This window comes from Talpa europaea (genome assembly GCF_964194135.1).
Source record: "Talpa europaea genome assembly, chromosome: 5".
In the NCBI taxonomy this organism is placed as follows: Eukaryota; Metazoa; Chordata; class Mammalia; order Eulipotyphla; family Talpidae; genus Talpa; species Talpa europaea.
Genome location: NC_140071.1, coordinates 104,288,535 through 104,299,609, shown reverse-complemented (window position 1 = coordinate 104,299,609; position 11,075 = coordinate 104,288,535). Strand labels below are relative to the sequence as shown.

The 11,075-nt window shown below is 34.6% G+C and overlaps 1 pseudogene across 1 annotated transcript; it reads left to right on the top strand.

Moving 5' to 3' along the window:
• Nucleotides 1–4,767: 4,767 nt before the first annotated feature.
• Nucleotides 4,768–9,855, top strand: LOC311170605 (UDP-glucuronosyltransferase 2B31-like; annotated as a pseudogene). Its single transcript has 3 exons — nt 4,768–5,507; nt 6,400–6,548; nt 9,781–9,855. The product of its transcript is annotated as a UDP-glucuronosyltransferase 2B31-like (transcript).
• Nucleotides 9,856–11,075: the final 1,220 nt, after the last annotated feature.

Here is an 11,075-nt window from a genome sequence, read left to right as displayed (position 1 = left end):
TGTAAAAGCCACTGTTCTAGTAATTCCTAAAGTCCATGATGGTCTCTCATTAGTTATTGAGCATTCCTTCTTGTACAGGTGCAGACTTGTTGCTCTTTTATGATGGAGAAATTTGCTTCTTCACAAGAAAAGGAAGAGTTTGCACAGGGTTCTGTGGAAAATTGTAGTTTGGTGTTTACTCTGGGCTCGGACATGCCAGAGAGAGAGCCAATGCAATTGCATTTGCCCTTGACCAGATTCCACAGAAGGTTAAAGTACCTTATATTGGGCAACTCCTAAATGTGATGTTTACTCTGCAATGGATGTGGATTTACGCAGGCAGGGTAAATTATAAAGATGATGCTGGTTTCCCTCAGACATTAGGTCAAACCAAAATATTCATTACAAGTCTTTAGGCAGTAAAAAGGGTATTTTGTATGATACTGATATGATATTAGCTTTGTGATTATAATTAAATGCAGTTAAGAGACAGAGTGCAGATTTGCTATTATAATGGTATCATGGAAGGTATTGGAAACACAAAATTCTGCCTTGTTGTTGACTAACTATTCCTAGCAAGAATTCTGAGGGCATGGTATTGCCATGGTACAGATGTTATCCGAAAGGATTAAATTTTAACAGTAACCTTATAGAAATGTGATAAAGCATGAAGGTATCATGCAATTATGGCTGTTCAATAATCCAGGGATCTTTCCTCTAAAACTTTTGAAATTAAATTGTTCAGTGTACAGTTCAAAGTACTATTTAGATAAAGAATGGCCAGGCTATTTACATGTCCTTGAGCAAGACACAATGACTAAGAATATGAAAAAGAGAAGAGAATATTGTAGCAAGTGAATAGACAATCACCTAACTGAAATAATTTCATATGTACCCCTTTTCATGAAAAGTGCAAATAAATCACTTCCCATTTATAGATCACACATGTATCCTCTGGGTCTTTGACGAGTACTTGTTAGTGGCGCAGGTGGTTGAGCCCCGCTCTGTGAAGCTGTCCGTAGCCTCTGCAGCACTGGTTTGATCCCAGCCGGCTGGTGAGAGTCCCACATGGCTCAGCAGACCTCTCCTGTCTCGCCCGCTGCTCCCCTCAGCAGTGTATTTCATCAGTCTGCCTGTTCTGTTTCCTGCTCTATCTCTGGTGAATCCTCTCACCCTGCCGGGCATCTGGCCTGTACCCTGGTTCTTGTATAAATAAATAAATAAATAAATCTTAAAAAAAAAATTTACAGGCTGGATATAGAAATAACACTCTAGGTTAGAATAAAAAATTACTTCTAGAAGTTTTTCTTCAAAATGTGCTTAAAATTAATATAAAAAATAAATTATGACATTTTGTAGCAGAGAAAATTTGTATTATTTTAAGACACAGAATTATTTATTTCGCTAGAGCTGTTGAGCAGATACATTAAACCTTTGCACATGAAAACATGTAAAGTGCTAAAAAAAATAACTTATGGAACAAGTAGATATATACAAATTCCATTCTGTGACACTTACAAGAAATATAGTATAATGCCACAATGGAAGATGGCAGTTAAAACATATAAATCTGAAGATTATGGCAATGTCCTGCTCTTTATTCCCTAAAATTACACTGGCTGACTAAAAATTTCTTGAAAACATGAACTGATCATTGATCATCTCATTTGTCTACTTTAGAGAAATATATCACACAGATGGATATGTGAAATATCATGATTTCATCATACTTGAATGAACACAAAGAAAATATACAAATTTCTATCCCTATCATTGCAGTTTTAATAGTGCACTCATATTTGACAACTCTAGTCCTCGTTACATATCCTCTGAGAAATGTACCTAACTAGAGTATTCCTTAACTTATGTAATCTGACTACTGCAGTAAGATATTTCTTCACTCTAATAGGTTCCATGGAGATTTGAGTGCAAGAGGCCAGACACCTTAGTGGCATACACTCGACTATATAAATGGATCCCTCAGAATGACCTTCTTCATAATACCCAAGAAAGAATACATTGAAATAAGAGGAACTACAACCACATTGCTCATATTTCACAAGGAAAAAATATATTGAACATTTATTATTGCATAACATGGAATGTAAAATTTAACTCCATATGTTTATATTCAGTCAGAAAATTATTATACACAGTTACATTCATTACAATCAAAATCAAAATACATTTATTTCAAGTGTAATCACTTCTCACAGAACATTTTTCACAACAATGTGGATTAGCTCAGATTTTCCTCAAATATTTTCATTTGTCAGCTAATTACACATCTACATCATTTGGAGAGATATACTTACACCTTCATATGTGCATATGCGTCCCTCACCTCCACCAAACCTCCCCTTTCCTTACCTGATCCCCTCATCCTGTCCTTGACTATTTGCACCAGAAACCATTATGTTTTTAACATGGATTATCTGTCTCCTGATTCTCCCATTTTATTTCTACTTGTCCCTCCTATGTCAGTAACAATGAAGAAAATAACAGCCTCCCTTTGATTATCAATGACTCTAAAAAAATATATTTTAAAAATTCGCTAAATTCTACAGAAAAATGGAATGCTAAGTTGCTATCTTTTCTTTTGATGATTCCACTGCCACCACTTTCAACCTTCCTGCAGTCTTGATGTCTGCCATTTTAGAATCAATGTCTGTTTGAGGCTCTACATTCTAAAGATGTATTAAATTCTTATTCTCAGAAACTTTTTTAAGTGACAAACTTATATCCATTTTCTTTTTTTTTAAGATTTATTTATTCATGCATACAAGAACCGGGGTACAGGCAAATGTGCAGGAGGGTGAGAGGATTCACCAGAGACAGAGCGGGGAACAGAACAGGCAGACTGATGAAATACACTGCTGAAGAGAGCAGCGGGCAAGACAGGAGAGGTCTGCTGCACCATGTGGGATTCTTGACAGCGGCGGAATCAAACCTGCGCTGCAAAGGCTGCGGACAGCTTCACAGTGCAGCGCTCAACTGCCTGCATCATCAGGGGAGGCCCTGTTTCTATTTTCAACCTATGAATCACATAACAATATTAATTTACATCTCTAGAAGACAAAAATGCTTCTTGCTATGAGATCCGAGAGACTTCAATGAATTTTATGTGTAATCTGTTATCCACAACACAATGCCTCTTTCAGTTTTGTGCATTTCCATAATCTTATTTTATCTATCAGACTTGTAGTTAATAATATTCTGGTGGAATCAATGGCACCTTTGAGGCTATCTAACATGGCATCCCAGTGGTGGGCATTAGCCTGTTGGGGATCAACCTGATAATATTGCTCATATGATGGCAAATGGGAACAGCTTCAGATTGGACTTTGAAACAATATTAAGTACAGACTTACTTACTGCATTAAACAAATTCATTAATGACCTTTCGTCAGTATCACAATTTTTAACTGCATAGTAGTTATACACAGGTTGTTTTGTTACTGATAAAATATTTTCATATTTTAATTATGAAAATTAGCATAATATTACCATCAGAGATCAAATATATTTTAGTTAGAAATATATCATTTTTTTTAAATTTTCATTTTTTATTTTAAAAAAATTGAAGAATACAGGAAATTAGGAAGTATTCATTTCACACACAATGAGATATTTATTCTATGATAGATAAGTTGGAGTTCAACAAATTAAAAATTTGGGGAACTTAAAAGGTCAAGAAAGTGAACAAAACCCACAGACAGAAAATATTAAAGGACTTGTATCTAAAATATATAAAGTAGTATTACAGCTTAATAACAAAGACTAATAAGCTAATTTAAATGAAAGATTATAATTTTTTAATTTATAATTCATTATTTCATTTTTAATAATCAATTATTTCACTAATAATAATACTACCCTACATTGCATCTGCTGTTTGTAAATATTTATTGATGGCTAAATGCCAGTGTGAAAGTAACCATCTTTAGAATTACTGAATAAAATATAATACCCATCTGAAAGTCAATGACATCTATTTATTTATCTGCTTGTTTATTTATTTATTTATTTATTTGCAGTAACATTGGATTGCAAAACTGTATATGATCTACACAAATGTTCACAAACCAAAAGAAGATAGATTACATGATTCCACTTACAGAAATTGTTTACACAAATTTGTAGATACAAAACAAGATTTTTTTCTTGGCTAGATCAGAAAAAGACAGAGATTTGGATTATCCAGTCAATATGAAAAGGCTCCTTTTCAGGATGATAAAATTTTCTGAATTTAACATCATAGAAGCTGCAAAATTCAATGAAAATACTATGAAAGACTGAATTCTACATTTTGAATTCAGCAAGTGAATAGAATGTGAATTAAATGTTAAGAAAGCATTTATAAAACCAAACAAAGCTATCTCTTAAACAAGGATTCCAAGTCATTAGGACTCAGCAGCAGAAGAGTTTTCTCTTTAATTTATCTGTCAGCAGGTGATAAACATGGTCATCTCTCATTGTCCACTCTTCCTGACACTCTTCTAGAATATATCATGTAAGATAAGCAACTTACATTTGTAAGGTTATTAACTCTTAACTGGCAATAGCATTTATAATCTTCAAACAGACCCTGAGATCAATCAAGTTCATGTTGTTTGTATACAAGCAAGTTCATCTACCTTTGCTTTCTCCACACACCACACAGAGTTCTGATTGTCAAAACAGTCTATTGACTTTGATGTGTGGCAGTTATAGTTTAACTTTGCGTCTTATTTCTCCAGTATATAACCCTGAGAAATGAGAAGGGAAAGCCATTTTTTTAAAGAAGCACCACATTTTACCAGGATGTCTGTGAAATGGACTTCAGCTTTTTTGCTGCTCCAGCTGGGTTTTTACTTTAGCTCTGGGAGTTGTGGAAAGGTGCTGGTGTGGCCTACAGAATACAGTCATTGGATGAATTTGAAAACAATCCTGGATGAACTTGTTGAGAGAGGTCACGAAGTGGTTGTTCTGACACCTCCAATTTACATTCTTATTGATCCCAACAAACCATCTGCCATTAAATTTGAGATTTACCCTACATCTCTCTCTAAATCTGAGTTTGCAGGTGTGTTCAAGCAAGTAGTGATAGATTGCTCATATGAGTTGCCTAAAGACTCCTTTTGGACATATTTTTCAAAATCGCAAGATAGGATTTGGAAGTTTTTTGATGCTGTTCAAAAGCTCTGTAAAGATGTAGTCAAGAATGAAAACCTTATAAAAAAAACTCCAAGAATCAAGATTTGACATGGTTCTCGCAGATGCCATAGGACCCTGTGGTGAGCTGCTCGCAGAGCTGCTTAAAGTACCATTTGTGTACAGTCTCCGTTTCATACCTGGAAATCAATTTGAAAAGCATATTGGAAAACTTCCACTGCCACCATCCTATGTACCTGTTGTTTTGTCAGAATTAAGTGATAAAATGACATTCATGGAGAGGGTGAAAAATATGATATATGTGCTCTACTTTGACTTTTGGTTCCAAGCAATAAATGAGAAGCCATGGAATGAGCTTTATAGTGAAGTACTAGGTAAGTCAAGTTTTAAATTTGTAGAGCTATGTCTTACCTATACAAGGACCTTTGTGATAATTTTCATAACTATATGGTCAGAGAAATTTGTCTTTTAGAAGTGCAGTGATGAATAATAATAAGAATGATCATTCAATCTCACAACTATTGCAGGAAAGATTGAAATTGCAGGGTATTTTTGAACCCTGTGATCCATGACTATTGTGAAACACCTTAGAGATTCAGGAAACTCAAATTAAACACTGTATCTCTTGCAATATCATATCCATTTTTGCTTATTGTGCTTGTAACATTTTATTTTATACACAATTTTCTAGTTCTCAGAATATTGATTGCAGATGTCGTAAATAACTCTGCACATATTCTGCAGAGAGTGCTCAACAGCAGTTCAAGAAAAGTGGTTAATTTGTTACAATTGATGACCCTACATACCACACTCTTACCAACTTCACACTCCAGTGTAATGGTGTTGTGCATTGTATGGGTTTTGACAATTTATAATATGTATTCACCTTTATTTAAAATAAAAAATAGTTTCACTGCCAAAATACCCTCTACACTGTACCTTTTTTATCCCACATATGTTCAGCATTTGGAACTCTTGTTCATCATTTGGAAAGGCATTAGGGCTTTTATTAACTACACTTATCAAGACAGTAGGAGAAGTTACATATTTCTCACACAGCAGCTATGGAACATGGAAGAGATTGTTTTCTCTCATTTTTCCTCAGTCTACTTACATGAAAATTGAGCTATGTGCAGTATTGTAAACTCAGACCTATAATTGAATTTGTAATGATTACAAACTCCTTTCAAAAATTTCCTGATATATTGACATTTAGATATTCAGAATATTCTCATTTCATTTACCATCGTTGCTTTTTTCCTTCAGGAAGACCTACTACATTATTTGAGTTAATGGGGAAAGCTGATATATGGCTCATTCGAAACTATTGGGATTTTGGGTATCCTCAACCATTCTTACCAAATTTTGAGTTTGTTGGAGGACTCCATTGCAAAGCTGCCAAACCCCTGCCTATGGTAACCTATTCCTGTTTGTTTCATGTGCATTGAGACTCTTCAACAATATTCTAGCTTAAAAGAAAAGCATTCCCCTCCACTAAGAATTTGCATGCCCACAATAATTTTAGCCAAATCCAAGATTTGCATTGCTCTCACTCTAGCATAAACAACTCCTCATTTCAGATTATTCATAATTTGACAACTCAGAACATGAAGAGGATTACGTAGACCATTTGAACAGGTGTTTGTGACCACACACCCCGTTTTTACAAAACCTTGGTTAAGTACCATTGCAGATCATGGTTCCCCACATCAGAGCAGACTGACAAATGAGCACAGAGAAAATGTACCCTACTAAACATAAAGACCATAAATGCTATGTATCTAATAAATGCCAAACTACTTCTGCTACTTGCACCTGAAAACATACCATAGTATAAATTTGAAAAGAAATCTGTTAGCAGAGAGGATATTTCTTGTAAAGAGAAGCATTTTAACTTGATATGATATGCATAAAAACAATTAAAAACAAGTACCTTGGGCCTCCCCAGTGGCGCAGCGGGTTGAGCGCAGCACTGTGGAGCTGTCCACAGACTCTGCAGTGCTGGTTCAATTCCTGTCCAGCCAGGGAGATAACCATATGGCAAGGTAGACCTCTCCTGTCTCGCCCACTGCTCCCCTCAGCAGTATTTTCAGTCAGTCTGCCTGTTCTGCTCCCCTCTCTGTCTCTGGTGAATGCTGTCACCCTCCCGCGCCTCTGACCTGTACCACAGCTCACAATATTTTAAATATTTTTAAATATTTTTAAAAAAATTACTTAAAAGAAAAAAACAAGTGCCCTTTACTGAATTATTTTACCATCTTAAAGACATCCTGTTTGCCTACCTTCAAATTGTCAGGAAATAAGACTATTATATTCAAGATTTAGCTGTATCATTTTGATTGCAAAATTTAACTACATTGGGTAAACCTCAAAGTCTAGAGTATGAGGCAAAAGTTCTATTCAGTCTTATCCTACTTCTTCGACATTATTGATTTACGATTGACATATAAAGTTGCAAGATATCTAAAATATGTATCATGATGAATTCATATACATATACATTGTGAAGAAATTCCCTTATTTAGTTGGCACAAACACTATAACACATAATGATGGTTGGTTCTCGTTAAAGATACAAATTCTACTCTCATCAAATTTCAAATATGAGGGCCTCCCCTGGTGGCACAGCGGTTGAGCACTGGGTTGCGAAGCTGCCCACAGCCTCTGCAGCACCAGTTTGATCCCCGGCGAGAGTCCCACATGGCGCGACAGACCTCTCCTGCAGTGCCCGCTGCTCCCCTTAGCAGTGTATATCATCAATCTGCATGTTCTGTTCCCCGCTCTGGCTCTGGTGAATTCTCTCACCCTCCCGCGCTTCTGACTGTACCCAGTGCTTGTATAAATAAATATATATATATATAAATCTTTAAAAAAAATTCAAATATGAAATACAATTCTAGCTACTCTAATAGCAATTTACAGATGATATCGTCCTATCTTATTCATGTTTACATAAAAGGTTGTAATCTTAAAGCAATCTTTCCCTATGTCCTCCATCCTTAGCTCCCAGCACCCACATTTCTACTTTCTTTCTTTGAGTTTTATCTATTTTTAAATTCTACATGTGAATGATAATATGCTGTATTTAGCTTTCTAGCTGTCTTATTTCACTTAACATATGTCCACAAATTCCATTCATGTTGCCATCATCAGCACAATTTTCTTGTTTCTCATGGCTCGATAATATTCCACTGTATAAATACATCAGTCTCCATCCATTCATTTTTTGACAGACAGGATGTTTCCATATCTTGGTTATTATACATAATGCTGCAATAAACATTGGGCACAATTTTTATAGCCTTCAGATATATACCCAGAAGTGGGATTGTTGCATTAACTGATAGTTTTATTTACTCTTTAAAGCCATCATATTGTTTGCCATATGACTGTGCAAAATTATATTCCCATCAGCAAGCAGAAAGTAATCCTTTGTTCCACACCTTCTCCAAACCTCTTGATCTTTTCGTTTTATAGTCCAACAAGTATTAGGTGTTATATTATTGTGATTTTGATTTGCATTAAGTGATAATTAGCTAGTGATCTGGACCCTTTTATAGGTTATTTGTTTGCCTTCTTTGCAAAATATCTGTTCAGTTCCTTGTTCAGTTTTTTTTCCTATTGATTGTTATACCAATGAGATGTGAATTCTTTATACAGTGGTTATTAACACTTAAATTTGCAGTTATTTTTTATATTAAGTGGCCATTTAATTTTGTTGTTAATCTCTCACTGTATAAAAGTTTTCTGTATTTTTGATGTCTTATCCAAAAATCATTGCAAGACTAATAGCAATGTTTATATTGTACCTGATATTTTTGTTAATGTATAATATAAAACATATTTTTGTAAATTAATTGTGTACACTTGACCATTAATGATTTTATTATTTTAACAGTAAGTTAGTGGAGTCTGTCTTCCATATGTATTATTTTCTATCTGGAATTAGGGAAAATTAGGAAAAAATATCCTCTCCTTTCCCTGAGCCCTCCCTTCTCCTTTCCTTTCCTGTGTGGGATATATTTTTCTTTCCTAAATTCTCTGACGAGGGGTTCATGGACTATGAAGAAAAGTGGAATAATGGATATCCTTAGCCCAGATCTTAGAGTCATAATTCTCAGCTTTTCACAATTGAGAATTATGTTAATGTGAATTTCTCATAAACAGTCGTCAGTGTGCCAAAGTTTATTCCTTCTATACCCAGGTAGAGAAAGTTTTCATCATAAATATATTAGCTTAAATAAAATGATACAAGTAAATAATAAGTGGGCTCTTTATAAAGAATCAAGCCTCAGGCTTTAATTCCATGAACAGCCTCTAATAGCGCCTGGAAAATTGTCCAAACTTTCAGCTTTTCAATAAGGAATTTATACAATTTACAAAGGAAACATTCAGGGGCCTGGGCAGGTGTCCATTTTAGGTATCTTTTTGATGTTGTCCATGAATTGAGAAGAACAAGCAGTGCTGTTAAAATTTGCTTTGTCTATTTAAAGGTTTATCCTCTGGGATCTGAGAGTTTTACTTGCTAAGAGATTATTTGCTAGAAAGAGAATGGGTAATGATTTTCTTTTTTTTTTTCATTTTTTATTTATCAAATATTAACACTGTGTGCCTAAGGTTTGTTTGTTTTGTTTTTTTTTTACAAAGATGTCAGATAATGAGACTCAAGAGTCAAATTTGGTGACTAATGTGGATATAGAACTGGGATTACTCTACACTTAAAAGACATCTACTACAACTCGGATTATGAAAGCAATGGCTAGTGAGCTAAAGAAACACATCATCATACACAGTTGAGTTTAAATGTTGCTACAGGTACTAGAATGCAACATATTACCTAGATGCACCATGTGACTCCCAGGAAACTTCAGTGACCTTTGTATTAAATTAAATTAATCTTCGAGCAGAATTACATTTTGAAGAATTCAGTGGACAATATATTATCTGCATTGACAAAATCTGGAAAATTTTTATCCTTTGCTCTTTAATCTGTAAAACACAAGTTCAAAAAGATGCTTTATGGCAATGATTGAACTGGAGGGCATATTTTATTTTGGAAAGTTTCCCATTATTTTGAACAAATAAAAGAATAAACAGTGATATTTAAGACAGAAGGTACAACAACTTCAAAAAAGATACAAGTATGCATTTTAAGGAGATCTAGGAAGTTCCTGACCCCTTTACATTTCACTATTTTTTATATTACATTGAACAATAAGAAATTGCTCCAGTAATGAAAGCAATTAAACTTATTTTTAATTGGCAAAGATTAAGACTACAGTCAGAATTAGTCTTAAACAACTTCAGGAAATCAGGACATTATAATGATTTATACGGTGGACATTCACCCTCAAAAAAAGGTGACCAATTCTCTGTTGAATGAAGTCCTGGTGTACTTCTGCCACTGTAATTAATATGCTCCCTGTCACTCAGTAAGGTAATGAGTAGCCCTCAGGGCTAGTTACATATAGCAGATATTAATGGAATGATACTGTCTGTTGGCTAGTCATATATGACTTTTATGATGTTGAGGTATGTTTCTTGTATCCCAAGAATTTCAAGGGCTTTTATCATGAATGGGTGTTGTACTTTGTCGAAAGCTTTCTCAGCATCTATTGATATTATCATATGGTTTTTATGTTTCTTTTTGTTGATGTGTTGGAAATCATTGATTGATTCTCAGATGTTGAACCATCCTTGTTTCCCTGGAATGAATCCTACTTGGTCATGGTGAATTATCTTATGGATACATTGTTGGATTCTGATAGCTAAAATTTTGTTGAGGATTTTTGCATCAGTGTTCATTAGGGAGATTGGCCTGTAGTTTTCTTTTTTTGTGTTGTCCTTGTTCAGTTTTGGTATTAGTGTAATGTTGGCTTCATAGAACGTGTTTGGTATTGTCCCTTCCTTCTCAATTTTTTTGGAAGAGTTTGTGAAGGATA